Below are 17149 nucleotides of genomic sequence, written 5' to 3'. Positions count from 1 at the left end.
GGGAGTTCCAGCTTGCAGAATGTCAGCGATAATTGGTCTTTTCTTCAGAGAATCTTTAGATCAATTATTATCATCATGAAATGGGTTAGAGGCCACCACGTGTGCACTGCTGTTGGTGCTTTGTTATCATATTGTACATGCACGTGGCTTCACTGGACCCTAAGACAAGGTCTACAGTGAACCTGAGTCTGCACTTCAGCAATTAAGGTTTTTGATGACTGAACAAAAAGTTTCAAAGCCCTTTCATCTACCTATGATCTCAAAGGTCCATGGTACTGAACCTCAGCCACAGTCGCTTGAACAGAAATGGTGACCTGGTTTGCAGTGTCTTAATAAGTGAGCGGAGACTCAAATGTGAGTTTATGAGAAACAGCTTTCTACACAGAAGGATATTCAAAATGAAGAGAAGGTTGTATTTGCTTTTCACCTGATTCTAATGGCTGTGAAGGGAGTTACCGTTAGAGTGTATCATCTCCTCTCAAAATACAGCTGCATCCCAAACGTCTTCATGGATGTCCACACAGAATCCTAAGTCTGCAGTGAATTGCCTCAGTTCCACAGCTCAGCTCTGAGGCTCTCAAATGTGGCATCAGAACATGTATGAGGAGAAAGTTAAACCCCTTTGGAGGGGCTTTCCCAATTTTTTTCCCCTCAGAAAAATCATCTTCTTTTCAGGATCAGTATTTTCTGTATTGTATTTGTCTAATTATATCATTTTAATTAAGTCATTGTCATAACCCCCTTCAGCATAATAAATTAATAATCTAGACTCCAGTACTAGAAACAATCAAGATTTTTTTTAAATTGAGATCATTCACTCTCTCCTCTCTTGGAAGACTTATTTATTTTATGCCAAGAGCTTATCAGGGCTTCCCTGGTGGCGCAGTGGTTGAGAGTCCGCCTGCCGATGCAGGGTACACGGGTTCGTGCCCCGGCCCGGGAGGGTCCCACGTGCCACGGAGCTGCTGGGCCCGTAAGCCATGGCCGCTGGGCCCGCGCATCCGGAGCCTGTGCTCCGCGATAGGAGAGGCCACAGCAGTGAGAGGCCCGCGTACCGATAAAAAAAAAAAAAAAAAGTTTATCACACTCACTTTAATTACAAAATTCCCTATCTCTGGAGATTTGAGTTTTAGAAATCAAATAAGTTTAAGCATTATTCCCTAACAATTTGAGAGAACAGAACAGTTTACTACATATTACATTCAACATCTTGGGAAAGTCTGCTGCAAAAAAGAAAAAAAAAAGTCTAAGGATAATATAAATGAAATAAACAGCACTATAAAAAATAATAAATAACACATCACTGTGGGCTCAAAAAACTGCACGTGATCTTTAGTGCTATCTGAACCACCACCACACACAAAATACACAACTCAAAGGAAAGTCCCAAACCAATACTTGTTGATGGTCGTATTTTTCTTTAAGCCTTTAGTAAGAGAATGCATTGACCAGCATTTTCTAAACTGTTAGTTCCATAAATGTCGACATGCATTTCTCAGACAAAAGGAGTTCGGCAGTTAAATAAATTGGGGCAGGAGGGCTGCAGTCTGGCTGACAGTGGTGCCTTGGACCCCTGCTGAAATAGATGAATTCACTGCCTAAAGGTGGTCTCCCAAAGGTGTTTTCGATGGAAGTCCCCAGTTCCCACCTCCCACAGTTTTGATGCAGTGAGTCTTTGGAGCCCAGAAATTTGTGATTATGATTTCATATTTGGGAACTACCTCTATAACCCACGTTGGAGACTTACAATGCACATCAGCAGATTAAAGATTACAAAAAAGCATGTGTAAGAAAAACCTGCTTACTTCCTTTAGCCCAATGTTTGCTAAACTGCTTTGACCAGGGAAACTCCTTCTGTCCTCCCCCTTCCCCTCCCCCATAACCATTAACATTTTTCCATTAAATAAAGTTCAGTAAACACTAATACAAGCAAATGCACTGTTTTCATAATCTTCGTATTCTCAGAATCTCATCATATATATATGATATATATATATCATAGATATATATAAAATTTTTAAATGAGTTTCAGAAGAAGATTCCCATAATACTTCCAAATCCGAGTTGGGATATCAAGGCTGCCACACCACCTGTCTGTATCTCAGTTTGCCCATTTCTAGAAATCCATGCCTAAATGGTGTTTTCTCTATCTCATGGGATGATATGTGATTTGGACTTTGCAAAGTACTTTAAAAAACATTTTCAAGGTAAAGGCAGATAATTTCTGTTAAAGAATAACTCTCTCCCTCCAGTCACTTTGGACCAACTTCAATCACAGGCAGGAGTTTTCATATTAAATAAATGCAAACAGAAAAATAAAGACTATTAGAGTCAAGGTCCCATATTTTAAAGCTGGATAAGGCTGAGGCCATGTAGGTAAAAGGAACTGCTCAAAAGCAGTCGGTTAAGAGTAGTGACTGCATTCCTGACCCCGGCCAGAATACTTTCTTCCACCATGTCCCCTGTAGCCTGTAATTCTAGGAGTCTGAAGACATGAAAAGCCTTCAAAAAAGTTGTGAGCACTAAAACAGTATAAGGCCACTAGCCTCAAGTATATACTTACTGACAACAAGGAAGAAGCCACAATCAACTGCAGTAAGGCTTTACCCCGCCCAGCAAAGAGAACTTGATATTCAGCAATACCTGTGAGCAGGGCTTTACTGATTGCCCAACAAAGCCACTCCAGCTCTCTCTTAATTCCAATCTCTTTCCCCACCACCAGCTCAGCCTCTTTCTACAAGGCTACCTTAGCCAGCGCACCAGGCCACTTGCCTTTCTGATGCTAATGCAATTCAAACAACCAAATCCTTTGATTTCCCAGCAAAATTACCTACCTGAGGTCATTCAGCTATAAAAAGGCAAAACGGAAAGGACTTCCTCTAAAAAATTTAAACATTATATTACACAAACAAAAGAATACAACTAAAGTTGAGGAAGAAGATATGTGAATCTCCATGTCCACATGTTTGGGGGGAGAGGACAAAAACATTTTTAAAGTACATGTTTCTGGTTTTCTTCATCCTTCATTTTCCCTCGATTTTTCCTTCCACCCACCTTCCTTCCTTCCTTCTGACTTTCCACCTTCCTTCCTTCCTTCCTACCTTCCACCTTCCTTCCTTCTTTCCTTCCTACCTTCCACCTTCCTTCCTTCCTACCTTCCACCTTCCTTCCTTCCTTCCTACCTTCCACCTTCCTTCCTTCTTTCCTTCCTACCTTCCACCTTCCTTCCTTCCACCTTCCCTCCTTCTTTCCTTCCTACCTTCCACCTTCCTTCCTTCTTACCTTCCACCTTCCTTCCTTCCTACCTTCCACCTTCCTTCCTTCTTTCCTTCCTACCTTCCACCTTCCTTCCTTCCTACCTTCCACCTTCCTTCCTTCCTTCCTACCTTCCACCTTCCTTCCTTCTTTCCTTCCTACCTTCCACCTTCCTTCCTTCCACCTTCCCTCCTTCTTTCCTTCCTACCTTCCACCTTCCTTCCTTCTTACCTTCCACCTTCCTTCCTTCCTACCTTCCACCTTCCTTCCTTCTTTCCTTCCTACCTTCCACCTTCCTTCCTTCCTACCTTCCACCTTCCTTCCTTCCTTCCTACCTTCCACCTTCCTTCCTTCTTTCCTTCCTACCTTCCACCTTCCTTCCTTCCACCTTCCCTCCTTCTTTCCTTCCTACCTTCCACCTTCCTTCCTTCTTACCTTCCACCTTCCTTCCTTCCTACCTTCCACCTTCCTTCCTTCTTTCCTTCCTACCTTCCACCTTCCTTCCTTCTTACCTTCCACCTTCCTTCCTTCCTACCTTCCACCTTCCTTCCTTCTTTCCTTCCTACCTTCCACCTTCCTTCCTTCTTTCCTTCCTACCTTGCATCTTCCTTCCTTCCTACCTTCCACCTTCCTTTCTTCCTTCCTTCCTTCCTTCTTTCCTTCTATCTTCCTCCTTCCCTTCACTGCCATCTGTCCTGAGGTCCCAGTTCCTCCTCTGCCAACTCCTTAGTGGCACAGCCAGTATGCTCCGTATGTCCTAGGATTGGAAAGGCAACTGGTTAATTCCTTCTTTGTTCAAATTAAGCCATGGCTTTCCCTCTTCCCAAGGCACCTGGCTCCAGAGTGAAGGAGAGGAATGTGGGAAATCATTGCCTAAAAGCTACCATGAGGCTATGAAATAGTGTACTCAGCTCAACACACAGCAGCACAGAGGTCCCACAGACCTTCCCTAACCTAGACCTATGATCATAAGTAGAGTTGATGTGAAATCGAATGAATCTAAAGTGTGATCTAATCATTATTTTTTCTTCTTCAACACAAAGAGAAGGTGGGTGCACTGCAATTCCTGCTGTAATTTACCCTGTATGCATTTTTCAGCTTAATTTTACAGATATTAGAAAATAGATCAACAATTTGGTACTTTCATTTGCCAAGACTAACCGAATCAGTTAATTATGAAGTAGTCAAGAGGTAATCCAATTCAACTTGTTATGCATGGATAGCTAGGGGCTTATTTTTGGCATGATATTAAAAGGACCATTGTAAACACAAAAACAGACAGATTTTTTTTTAAATCAAAGCGACTAAGAAATATGTATTTTGTTTATATTTTTTCAACAACCAACAGTTATACTGCTGCCAACAATCATGTTATCTTAGGGTGCAGCCTGTGTCTGAGAACTGAAATGTCTCTTTCTCAGCTCAATGAAACCTTCTACACTTAACGGAGCTCCAAGTGGAGTGTCTTCTTTATACTTCCTAAGGAATCGCTTCTTTCTTTCCATCTTTGTATTCCTAATTCTGCTTTGTTCCAGGCATATCAGAGAACTATAGACTCTACAGAGGCCTTGGGGATCTTTCAGCCTAGCATTGTCTATTCGCTTTTCACTTGGGACTCCTTTTTTCACTCTAATGTATCACCACTGGAAACCCCTTAGGAAAACTTTTAATCATTTCATCCTTTCTGCATGGTAGATGATAAGGGATTTAAAATAAAGCATTTCACTTGAGATCAATATATTATTAAAGATTTTATCTAAAGTTCATTTAATAAAATTTTAATAACATTCATTATGAATGAAGACAAATTCCAGTTTTTTCCCATTTAATAAGTAAGAAATGCTATTTCATTTACCTTAAGTTTGTAAGAAAACTAATCATTTGTCTACAATTTAAATTTAAAATAAAATTATATAAGGTTTCATCTTAGGCTCAAGCACATATTAACATGTACATTGAGGCTTAACTGCACCATACTGCGTGAAAAATAAAAAAACAAACATCGTGATCTGATAGCTGAAATGTTTGCATCATAGGCTTAACCCGCTTTTTTTGGTAATTTTCATGGTTTCAGGTTTCTATTTGCACACACATCTCAATAAATAACCATAGAGTGGATATGAATAATTTTTTTTTAACGTTTTTGGCTGTGTTGGGTCTTCCTTGCTGCGCGCGGGCTTTCTCTAGTTGCAGCGAGCAGGGGCTACTCTTTGTAGCAGTGCGTGGGCTTCTCATTGCGGTGGCTTCTCTTGTTGCAGAGCATGGGCTCTAGGTGTGTGGGCTCAGTAGTTGTGGTGCACAAGCTCAGTAGCTGCGGTGCACAGGCTTAGTTGCTCCGTGGCATGTGGGATCTTCCCGGACCAGGGCTCGAATCTGTGTCCCCTGCATTGGCAGGTGGGTTCTTAACCACTGCGCCACCAGGAAAGCCCCTGTGAATAATTTTTAATCTCGGTGAATGAAGAGCCATAGTGGATGGAGCAGGTACTGTGTCTTCTATTTTTAGCACCTGATATGCTATATAAGAACACTGTTCAACTCAGCTTGAAGATCTGCTCAGGACAATCTCAAGGTTATTAATAGGATTATTATTTTTATGCTTCTTGGCAACTTATTTGTATTTCAACGTCAATTTTCTTGTTTCCTCTCCTCAACCAGAAATTCATTAAGGTGATGAATTAAACTGTGTGTGTATTTTAGTCAGCTTTGGCTACCATAACAAAATACCACAGGCTGGGCAGCTTAAACCACAGAAATTTATTTCTCACAGTTCTGGACGCCGACAAGGCCAAGACTGGAGTGAAGGCTGTTTCAATTCCTGGTGAGAACTCTCTTCCTGGCTTTCAGACTGCTACCACCTTCTCACTGTTTCCCCACGTAGGGAAAGAGAGAACTCTGGTGTCTTCTCTTCTTACAAGGGCACCAGCCCTATTGGATTAGGGCCCTATTGTTATGACCCTCATCTCTTCACAGGCCCCATCTCCACAAACAGTGACATTGGGGTTAGGGCTTTAACATATAAATTTGAGGCGGGTACACAAATGTTCAGTCCCTAACAGGATATTTAATAAGAGTAAAAACAGGTTAAGCATATATAATGATCAAGGCACCTGCTCTCTAGCCAAGTGAGTAAGTTCTGAGCATGGCCATCTGACCTAAGGACTGTGGATGTGCCCAGGAAGCTTTCAAATGGCTACAGTTCAAAGGGAAAAGTTCTCATGAAGGAGCTGGAGAGAAGCTCCATTTTACAAGTCAGGACGAAAGAGCCTGCCCATGTGGCCTGACAGGCACTACAGCTAGAAAACAGAGGAGACCCTAGGACAACGCAAGGGCTCCATTTGCAGCTCCAAACTCCGGCCGTCATGTTCAGTTCCCTGGAGAAGTTCTGCAAAGTTCTGGAGGGCAAGTTCAGTGGTGAAAGAAATATTAACAGAGTAGGTAGTGGCAAGAGGATACCCTGAGCAGCATATGGTGTAACTGCTTGTGGCCAAAAGTCAGAACCCTGAGAAGCATCAGAAACAAAAACACAGCCTCCAATTCCCAGGCTTACAGTAAGCAGACACTGAAAACAAACCAACAACCCTACAGTATAGATTACCTCTCTACCACGTCTGAAGATGACAATTGCCTTTCCCTTCTACCAGACCAGGCCAGCGTTCTTCCTTGTTTCGTATGATGAAAAGTCCAGCATTTATTTATTTATTTTTTGGTAAATGTAAAAATGATCCAATTTGCATTCATTTGATAAAGTTTTATACTGCAAAATACAACATCTACATGTTTTAAAATCTGAACTTTAGAATCGGTTAAAATTATATCGTCCAATGACCTTAAATATTAATTAGCCAAGACCAGAAAACTCTCCTTATTCCTAAGATTGCACCAAGTATATGATCATCTTTCAATGGTCTTCACTTTTGGGAATGTCATACAACTTTCTCTGAAGTTTGCAGTTTTGGAAAATGATTATTCTGAAGCAAACCTATAAAGGCACTGGAAAAAAAAATGCAGATAGGAAAAAGCATGCCAAGTTGTCCACACTCATAGAAAACAATGCTAGGACATGCTAAATGTCCTCATCACTAGCCTCTAAGAATTTTATCACACCAAGATCCATTACAGTCAGTTCTGCTATAACAAAACATAAGTGTTCCCAAAAGTCATGATACAATGCAAATCATGCAATAAAAACCATAGGACTTAGGGGGAGCATGGGGTTAGGGGTAAGCACTCCAAAAGGATATCAGTAACATTATTAAAATGCAGGACTTTAATATCAAAGTTTTATTTGTGTTAAACGGTTAAGAAACACATAAGAACTACAATAAACATGGCACTTTACCTCATTAAAAAAAAAAAACTACAGTTTGCTTTGGACTTGGGTGCAGGAAGAGATGCGTTTATTGTGAAGTGTGGTAGAAAAGCGATCTGAAATGGGACGGAAAGTTGTTTCACACCAAATGTGGATGGATGGGGCTCATAATTCATAAGTAAAATGAGTATGTAGATAACTGGGTGTTGTACACACTTTGGGGTAATCCTATGTGGCGTTAAGCTTGGCTGCAGTTTTCTGCCTTCACCTAGTGTCTTTCTAGGAGGAAACTGCACATAAGCAAATACATTTCTTTTATGTCTGTTCTCTAATACGTCAATTGCTTTGCAACAAATCTGCATTTTCAAAACAAGTGTTATAGCAGAAATGATTACTGAGAATTGATTAAACTTATAAAAGAAAGACTAAAATTCAGAGATTAGAAACCTGGGAATGACTTAAGGCTCATCTCTTCTAATTCAAGTCTTCAAATCACAGATAATATTAACATATTAGTATCTCTGAACTTTTGTTAAGGGTCTTGCCCCTATTGTCTAGATACTCTCATAATTTTTCAAGACTGAGTCTAAAGTAGAAAAGACACTGGAGGAGAGAAACTTTGATAGGAAAAACAAATGCTTAGGTCACATACCAATTCCAGGTCTATGGAGACAGAGCCTCATCTGATATGTAATGTCTACCTAGGTGCCTTCAGAATTGTTTGGGAAATACATAATAATTATTGGGTTGGCACAAAAGTCATTCAGGTTTTTCCGTAAAAGCCCAACAAAATTTTGGCCAACCCAATATTATTCAAGAGGCACACTTCTACTGGTTCAAGTGAGAAGATACACACATAACCCAAAAATACACATGTGGAAAGAGAATGTTTTCAATTGGCTGGGTTCTCTCCATTGTATCATTTTGAGGTTCATGAGAGAGTCCTGGGACTGGAGTACACAATAATTTCTAAGAGGTATGTTAGTATCATTGCTATAGAAGTCACTTTGTTTTGTGTGCTAGAAAATGATTAAAGGGCCCTTATTCATCTATTTTCAGAGGTTTGAAAAAGTCTGCAAAAGAAGTCCAGCCTTTCAAAAGAAGCCCTATTATTTCTCAACTTACATGTAGGAAGCATAGAAGCTGGGACATGCCCTTCTTTAAATTCAACTAAAGAGGAAGAGGAACAGATTTTGCAATGAGTTTTATCCAATGTGGCCTGTTAGAATCCACTCTGAAAACATTTCGGTATTTAACATTCATTGGATATTACTGAACACCTACCATGTACCAGGCATGGATGTAGAGTTCCAGAACAAACTCCCTGACGGTGGCATCATTCAATCACTTTACAGGTGAGTCCTATGGACACACCCAGGCTGACAGTCACTGATTTAGTACATTAAAAAGTGTCCAATTTTATATAAGGGACAAATCTAGTTTAAACTTTAGAAAATAAAGTATGGAACACTTGAAAGAGAAAAACAATTTTTCATATGAAGAAGTATCTGGTTTCTTTTTTTTTCTCCTTGTTTATTTTTTCTTTGTATTAAGAAGGAGATGTTTGGAATAATACATGGGAAGAAAGATTTTTTTTTCTTTTTTTTTGCGGTAAGCAGGCCTCTCACTGCTGTGGCCTCTCCCGTCGTGGAGCACAGGCTCCGGACGCGCAGGCTCAGCGGCCATGGCTCACGGGCCCAGCCGCTCCGCGGCATGTGGGATCCCCCCGGACCGGGGCACTAACCCGTGTCCCCTGCATCGGCAGGCGGACTCCCAACCACTGCGCCACCAGGGAAGCCCGAGGAAAGATTTTTAAGGTCTCCAGGAGTATGTGCTGATCTGAGCCATCTCCTGTTGATCTCAAATGGAAGGTCAATCTTAGTTTTGGACTTCCCTGGTGGTCCAGTGGTTAAGAGTCTGCGCTTCCAATGCAGGGGGTGCAGGTTTGATCCCTGGTTGGGGAAATAAGACCCCGCATGCCATGTGCGGCCAAAATAAATAAATAAATGGAAGGTAAGCCATCCTGCTGACACATTAAAGAAACCAGAGGGACTTAATGACAAGACACTGGACAGTGAGGGTTAGGGTGAGGGGTAGCTGTGGGAGAGAAACAGCCTCTAAAATCTGGGCCCTACTCTGTCGACTCAATCTCTAGTAGTCCCACTAGGAACACGTGAGTCAGGGTTAAGGAATTAAAACTTTCCCCCTTTACAGACAGCATCCTCGCTTCAGTATCCACGTTACTTCTTGTTTCTTCTCAAAGTCTAATCACTAAAGAAATCCAGTTCGTTTTGCTAATATCACTAGGTTTTCTAAGTAGATGCATCAATATGTTGGAGGAATATGCATCAATATTGGAGGAAACATTTCCCAGAGGCCCTTTGGCCCAAATTTTATAAAGTAATAAATAAAATAAGTTGACTTAAATTGGGTGTCCAAACATACACCTTTCCTTCATTTATGGCTCATGAGACAGATTGATAAATAGAGCCAGATTGCAACACACATCACACGCCCCAAGTAGCAACCATAAAAGAAAGTATCATTAAAGCGACCTCCATCTCCAATAAAATACAGCCTACACTCCTACCAAAGAGTCTCCATAAATCACCAGTGCTTACGAAAATAAGGTGTAATCATTTTTTTCAATAAAACTCAGTTGGTTTCCAACTGTACAAATTCCATAGCGATGGGCAATCTGTTTTTGAAATTATGTTTCTTTAACCAAAGGTAAGCTTTAACAGGCATCTGATATTCTAGTTTCAATTACTTTAAGTAGGTAAATTTGAGAACCATAAGTTTAAGGTCTCTATAATTTTATAATAGTTCTGTTGTTAAGATTTTTTGGCCTATATTTCAGTTCATATCTGAATTCTAATCAGAAATGGAAAATTTCCTCTAAACACACATAAAACAAGAGGTATAATTGGTGATTTCTATTTATCAACATATATTTACACACGCTAAAGTAACTGACCAATCAGTTATGCTACTTCTTGTTTAAATACTACTTGTAAATGCTACTTCTTGTTTAAATAGTTTCTAACTTTCCTCATTCTGACTACTCAAATGCACTATAGTTCTTAATTGGTAAAAATGCAATCCGCTGGATGAAAATATTATTAGCTTGGGATAAACCTACAAGTCCTATTCCGAAAGTTTACAGAAATCACTGAAAATAGTGACTACGTGTACCCCATCCCTCTTCACTGGTAAATAAAAAGTTTTAGATGAAAAGAAAGAAACATCATGGAATCAAAAGTTTTTTGCTTTTCTTATTCCCCTGGAAGACATGTAAATAGACCTTCCATTAATGGCCATAAGATTAGCCAAGATTATATTTTCTTCAGATATTTTTTAAAAAATCAGAGAGATCTAACAGGATAGGCCACAGAAGTCAAGCAAAAACCCTCATTCCAATCTTCCCTTAAGAGCCAATTAGTTGAAGGCCTTAGAAATAGAACAATGCACCAATTCTTTGCAGCAGCAAATTACAGAAGCCCTTACCTTTTAGTCAGAATAAGTGACAGATACCCAGCAGACTAAACTCAGCAGGCATGCCTGCAACACACATTTCTCAGCGGACTCCTTCTGCAGCCCCCAAAGAACTGCGCATAAAAACTCCAGCCTGCCTGCTCCATCCGTCACTGTCTGAGATACCCACCCGCTACCACGGTAACAAGAAAGGGCCAAACTAAGCAGCAATCTTAGTTTCTTAAAGACCTTTGTCCTGGAAAAACAGAAGGGAAAAGAGCAAGGGGTAGGAAGAGGGAAAAACGGAGAGGAACAGAATAATGACTTTCATGAAGGTGAAGTGGTGTTTGCCATAAACTAAATGCACAGCTACCAGCTTATTAAGTTTGAATGGCTCTGCCTGCAAGCTCCTAAAAGTATCTGCTCTTTACCTCTGCCTCATAAGGGGAAAAAAGTATGTGTGTGTGTGTGTGTGTGTGTGTGAGTGAGAGAGAAACTAGCAAGTGCATGCCAATGCCTGGATGCCTGGACAGGGAAGGGGAGACTACTGAAGGGATTGGGGGGAGGGGTGGAGGAGAGAGCTAGGATGTGACCCACATATGGAATGAGCCTTAGAACAATGAGGACAGGACAGCCAAACCAGTGTACTCTGGGGCAGCAGTTTTCAAAACAAGTCTTCACAGCTTTGCAGGAAAGGGGGGTGTGGGGAAACATAACACAAAACAAGCTAATTGAAATAAGCAACTGGATACAAAATGAGCTGGCCAAATCACCAGCAACTGGGACACTGTGGGCTCCTGGATTTCATTTTTATGCAGCCTGTGGGTTATTTCCCCTCCTCACTAGAAAGCTTTCAGTCCCGAGGGTTTAGAATTCCAGAGGACCCAATTAACACCATACTTGGCTAGCTCCCTGGTATGATCAATATGAAATAAACTGGCTTTTAGCATCTCCATAAAATAACACAGCCCAGAAACTGGGTCTACTGCTTTTTCATTTCCTCTGTAGAGTGACAGCCAAACTGGGGGTGGCAGGAGGTGGGGGTAAGCCACACACATACCAGACATTATGTAGGATAGAAGAGCATGAGGACTTGGTTGAACATCTTTAAGAAGCTTAACTCCAATAGAGATTTTTTGTTTTGTTTTATTTATTTATTTTTGGCCGCATTGGGTCTTCGTTGCTGCACGCAGGCTTTCTCTAGTTGCGGCGAGTGGGGGCTACTCTTCGTTGCGGTGAGGAGGGCTTCTCATTGCAGTGGCTTCTCTTGTTGTGGAGCATGGGCTCTAGGTGCGCGGGCTTCAGTAGTTGTGGCACGCAGGCTCAGTAGCTGTGGCTCGCGGGCTCTAGAGCACAGGCTCAGTAGTTGTGGCGCATGGGCTTAGTGGCTCCACGGCATGTGGGATCTTCCCGGACCAGGGCTCGAACCCGTGTCCCCTGCATTGGCAGGCGGATTCTCAACCTCTGTGCCATGAGGGAATTCCCCCTAATAGAGTTTTGAAGCCAATGAAATCATCTCTGCTGTATCCTCAGGTCTCTGATGGCCCGCAGGCTGTTTCACGTGTGAGGTGTCCTGAGCTTTAACTCATAAGGGACTCCGGTGATTGCTGGGTTCTTCAGAGCCGAATTCTGGTGTTTTGGCAAATAATTCACTCATATACATTTTAGAGAACCTGACTTGGTTCCCTCAATATACTTCATAGCAAGTCTTCCTTAAAAATGGTATTCTTTCTGTCTCTGATTGATTTGATTATCAAACAATTGATTTTTTTCAAAGACCAAAGATAAAACATCAAACACAACATTGCTAGGGGGAACCCTCCTACACTGCTGGTGGGCATGTACACTGGTGTAGCCACTATGGAAGACAGTAAGGAGATTCCTTTAAAAACTAAAAATAGAGTTACCAGATGATCCAGATTTCTCTGGATATACGCCCAGCAATCCCAATCCTGGGAGTATATCCAGAGAAAACCATAATTTGAAAAGATACATGCACCCTGAATAGATACATTGCAGCACTATTTACAATAGCCAAGACATGGAAGCAACCTAAATGTCCATCGGCCGATGAATGGATAAAGAAGATGTGGTACATATATACAATGGAATATTACTCAGCCATAAAAAAGAAATAATGCCATTTGCAGCAACACGGCTGGACCTAGAGGTTATCATACTAAGTGAAGTAAGTCAGAAAGAGAAAGACAAATATCACATAATATCACGTATACGAGAATCTAAAATAGGACACAAATAACCTTATTTAAGAAACAGAAACAGGGGCTTCCCTGGTGGCGCAGGGGTTGAGAGTCCGCCTGCCGATGCAGGGGACACGGGTTCGTGCCCCGGTCCGGGAAGATCCCACATGCCAAGGAGCGGCTGGGCCCGTGAGCCATGGCCGCTGAGTCTGCGCGTCCGGAGCCTGTGCTCCGCAATGGGAGAGGCCACAACAGTGAGAGGCCCACGTACCGCAAAAAAAAAAAAAAAAAAAGAGTTATATATAAAACTGAATCACTTTGCTGTATACCAGAAATTAATACAGCACTGTAAATCAACTATACTTCAATTAAAATATTGCTAGATGTATTTCATTAAAAACAGGAACCATTGTCAAGTGAGGGTTCCAAACCATCAGTCTCTTCATTTAACAATATTTTATTGATGTTTCTAGCATGACTAGTTTAATTTGTGATTTCAAATCACTCCTATATTCTGTCCCCTGCTTACTCTGGAAACACAGATATGGAAGTAAAAACTTCTGAACACGCACACACGGAACACACACAGACTGTAAAAGTCAAGAGAGAGAAGGCAACTTCAGAATGAATGCCTTGTGTCTTGTAATTCTAATCTTCGATTTCAGAAGTGTGTGGCCAGAAAAATAAAATGTCTTTGGTAAATTCAGGGTTAGAATAGCTAGGCTTTAAAAAAAATCACTCTGATAAAATTATTAAAGATCAAATTTCCCTAAGAATAAACTCGATCTAAAATGTTCATAGAGAAAGAGGTCATTAGTTCCCATGTGTTACAAAAGGTCTTCAAGAGTTAAATCACAGAATATGAAAACCTATGTTTAAATAATTTTTAGGCAATGACACAAGCTGAGGAGGGAAATAAAACTAATAAGTGACAGGAATGAGGGGCTGTCAACACCAGCTCCAAATTTCATGCTCCTTGGCTTGATCCTATATTTTATTTAACAGATTTCTACATATGGATAATTGGCCTCTTCTTGTGAGGTCTGGTACTTGAAAATCTGGGCTGTGAGCTTATCTGACAGATAGATGAAGTGGGATGAGCTTGTGGCGGGGCTGGGGGTCGAATTTTCAAGTATCAGCTGCAACTCTAAGTCAGTCCAAGCCATGTTGCTTCTAAGTGTCCAAAGTGTGCTCCTCTGGGCAGTGACCTTTTGGATGCAGCAAAGCTGATCTTCTGACCAAATGTGCTCAGGTTCAGACTGCTGACATGGATGGTTTTCATTTGCATTCGCCTTTATTTGATTCTAATTTTGCCTAGCCGAGTAGTGAACCAAATCCAGCAAAGGAAAACTTTTTTTTTTAAAATTTATTTTTTGGATGCGTTGGATCTTTACTGCTGCACACGGGCTTTCTCTAGTCGTGGCAAGAGGGGGCTACTCTTTGTTGCAGTGCACGGGCTTCTCATCGCGGTGGCTTCTCTTGTTGCCAAGCACGGGCTCTAGGCACATGGGCTTCAGTAGTTGCAGCATGCTGGCTCAGTAGTTGTGGACGTAGGCTCTAGAGTACGGGCTCAGTAGCTGCGGCGCACGGGCTTAGTTGCTCTGCAGCATGTGGGATCTTCCCGGACCAGGGCTTGAACCCGTGTCCCCTGCATTGAAAGGCAGATTCTTAACCACTGCGCCACCAGGGAAGTCCCAAAGGGAAACTTTTGAATTAGATTGTGGCATCCGCTTGATATAGTTTTCTTCTCTGCTGTTTTGAACTGGTGAGCCAGAACGGAAAGAGACTGCATGACCTTGTGTGGGGCCGCCTCGGTCAAAATATTCCCAGGAAGCAGGAGCATTTCAGGTATTGTGGGGCCTGAAGCTTATACCATGTGGAGGACCCTCTTTAAGAAACAAGTATAAAATTATCAATTCAAAATTAAGTCAGAAGGGTTTGGAAGAGGCCCCTGAGCGAGAAGCGTTCTGAAGCCAAAGCTTCAATAACTTCATGATAAATATGCCCTATTATCAATAGGGTCTCCCTTCAGAGCAACTTAGGGGTAGGAAGACTCAGGTAACTGGGTGGGTAAAGCTGGACCGTCCCTGCCCCCTTCGGTAGAACTTTGAGTATCTTCTCTTATTGGTGATGATGAGAGGAGAGTGCAACCTTGAGAAGCTAAAAAATTTAGTCTGATATTCAAGTAAAATGATAACATCAAAGGGGAGTCTCCATGCGCTTTAATTTTCTTAGAAGAGCGACTAGGTATATGCAGAGACAGGATATGTGGGAGTTAGTGAAACCATTAGTTCAATGAAGCTTAATATCTCCTAAAGAAAAGAGTTTTACTTCTTTTTTTATTTCAAATTTACAAAACCGTTGAAAAATTAGCACAAAGAGCTCCCATATATCTGTCACTCAGCTTTCCCAAATGCTCATATCTTATACAACCATATAACAATTATAGGAAATTAACACTGATGCTACACTCTTAACTAATCAACAGACTACACAATTTTTGCTGATTGTCACAGGCATGTCCCTTTGCTGGTCCAGAATCCAATTCAGGAGTCCTCACTGCATTTAGTTGTCCTGGGTCCTTACTCTCCTTAAACCTGTGACATTTCCACAACAGCCATCACTTTTACATTTGAAAAGTACTAGCTAGTTATTTTGTAGAATGTCTCTCAATTTGAGTTCACCTCATGTCTACTCATGATTAACTCAGGGTGTGTATTTTTGGAAAGAATACCCTAGAAGTGATGTTCTCCTTTCTCCTGCATCAGACCAAGGGTTACATGATAGTGCTATGTCGTGTAAAAATAACTTTGATCATTTGGTTAAGGTAGTGGTTGCTAGGTTTCTCCACTGTAGAATCTAGACCCAGGAGGAACCCTGATTCATTAGGCAGCAGGAATAGAGGTAGAGGTCAGCAAAAAAGCTACCAAGCCCCCTTCTGAGCACCCACGGAAAGCCATCCTGAGGCTCACTCCTCAAGCTGGCATGCCTTGGAGAACCAGAAAACCACCAGGAGAGGATTAAGGAAGGAAAAGTCTTACGAGGAAAAGGTTAGAGAGTGGCTTGAAGACCACATCACTCTGCTCCCTGACTTTCCAGGTACATACTCTGCAAATGCCCTTTAAAATCACTAGACCACCAAACAGAATATGTTGTCAAACCCCATGAGCTCTGCGTCAAAATCTTTACATAACCATACAACTGCTAAAACAGGCTTCTATATTTATTATATTACTAGAATCGAAAACTCTCTAAATTACATTTTAATAGGCTGTCAAAACTTTCTCTAGGTTTTCAACACCAGGTGCTACATTTTCATCCAAAATGAAATGCTTATGTGATGAGGTGAAGCCAGCCCACTCCCTGCTTTGATACCATGGTTTCTCTGACTATCCATCCCAAGTTACAAATGTTTTCTAAGGGAAAAAAATTAAAAAGCTAGTTCAGCACCTAAGCTCTGCTACTGAAACTCTGAGCTAAACAATACATTTATTGTTCTTAAATTCATCTTTAGGGCCAGAATTTCAAAGACCATCTAGACTCTATAAGAGCAATATACTGAAGAAATGCCTACCACTTGGTTCAAAGTGCAAGACTCAATTCTTCAAATCCTAAGGTGATCAAAACTGTGTTAGCCCCTTTAACCAACTACGTTAGTAAAACACTAACGTGTTTTAAGAGCTGGAAAACTAAATACTCTGAGAGGTGAACCTTTGGAAGATACTCACAAGATACAACCACGTGGGCTGGTGTAAGAGACAGCGATCTCTATTCTGACAAACGATCACCATGCAATTAAGAGAGGGAAAATGGAAGAGAAAACAACACAACAGAATTTTAAAACTAGCACCAATCTTAATTTTAAAATAAATTTTACCTACAAATTTGTAAATAAATTCCTCGCAAAGCT

This window comes from Orcinus orca, chromosome 8 (assembly GCF_937001465.1).
Source record: "Orcinus orca chromosome 8, mOrcOrc1.1, whole genome shotgun sequence".
NCBI classification, from domain to species: Eukaryota; Metazoa; Chordata; class Mammalia; order Artiodactyla; family Delphinidae; genus Orcinus; species Orcinus orca.
The sequence above is the reverse complement of the archived record's forward strand: the minus strand, read 5'-3'. Positions refer to the sequence as shown.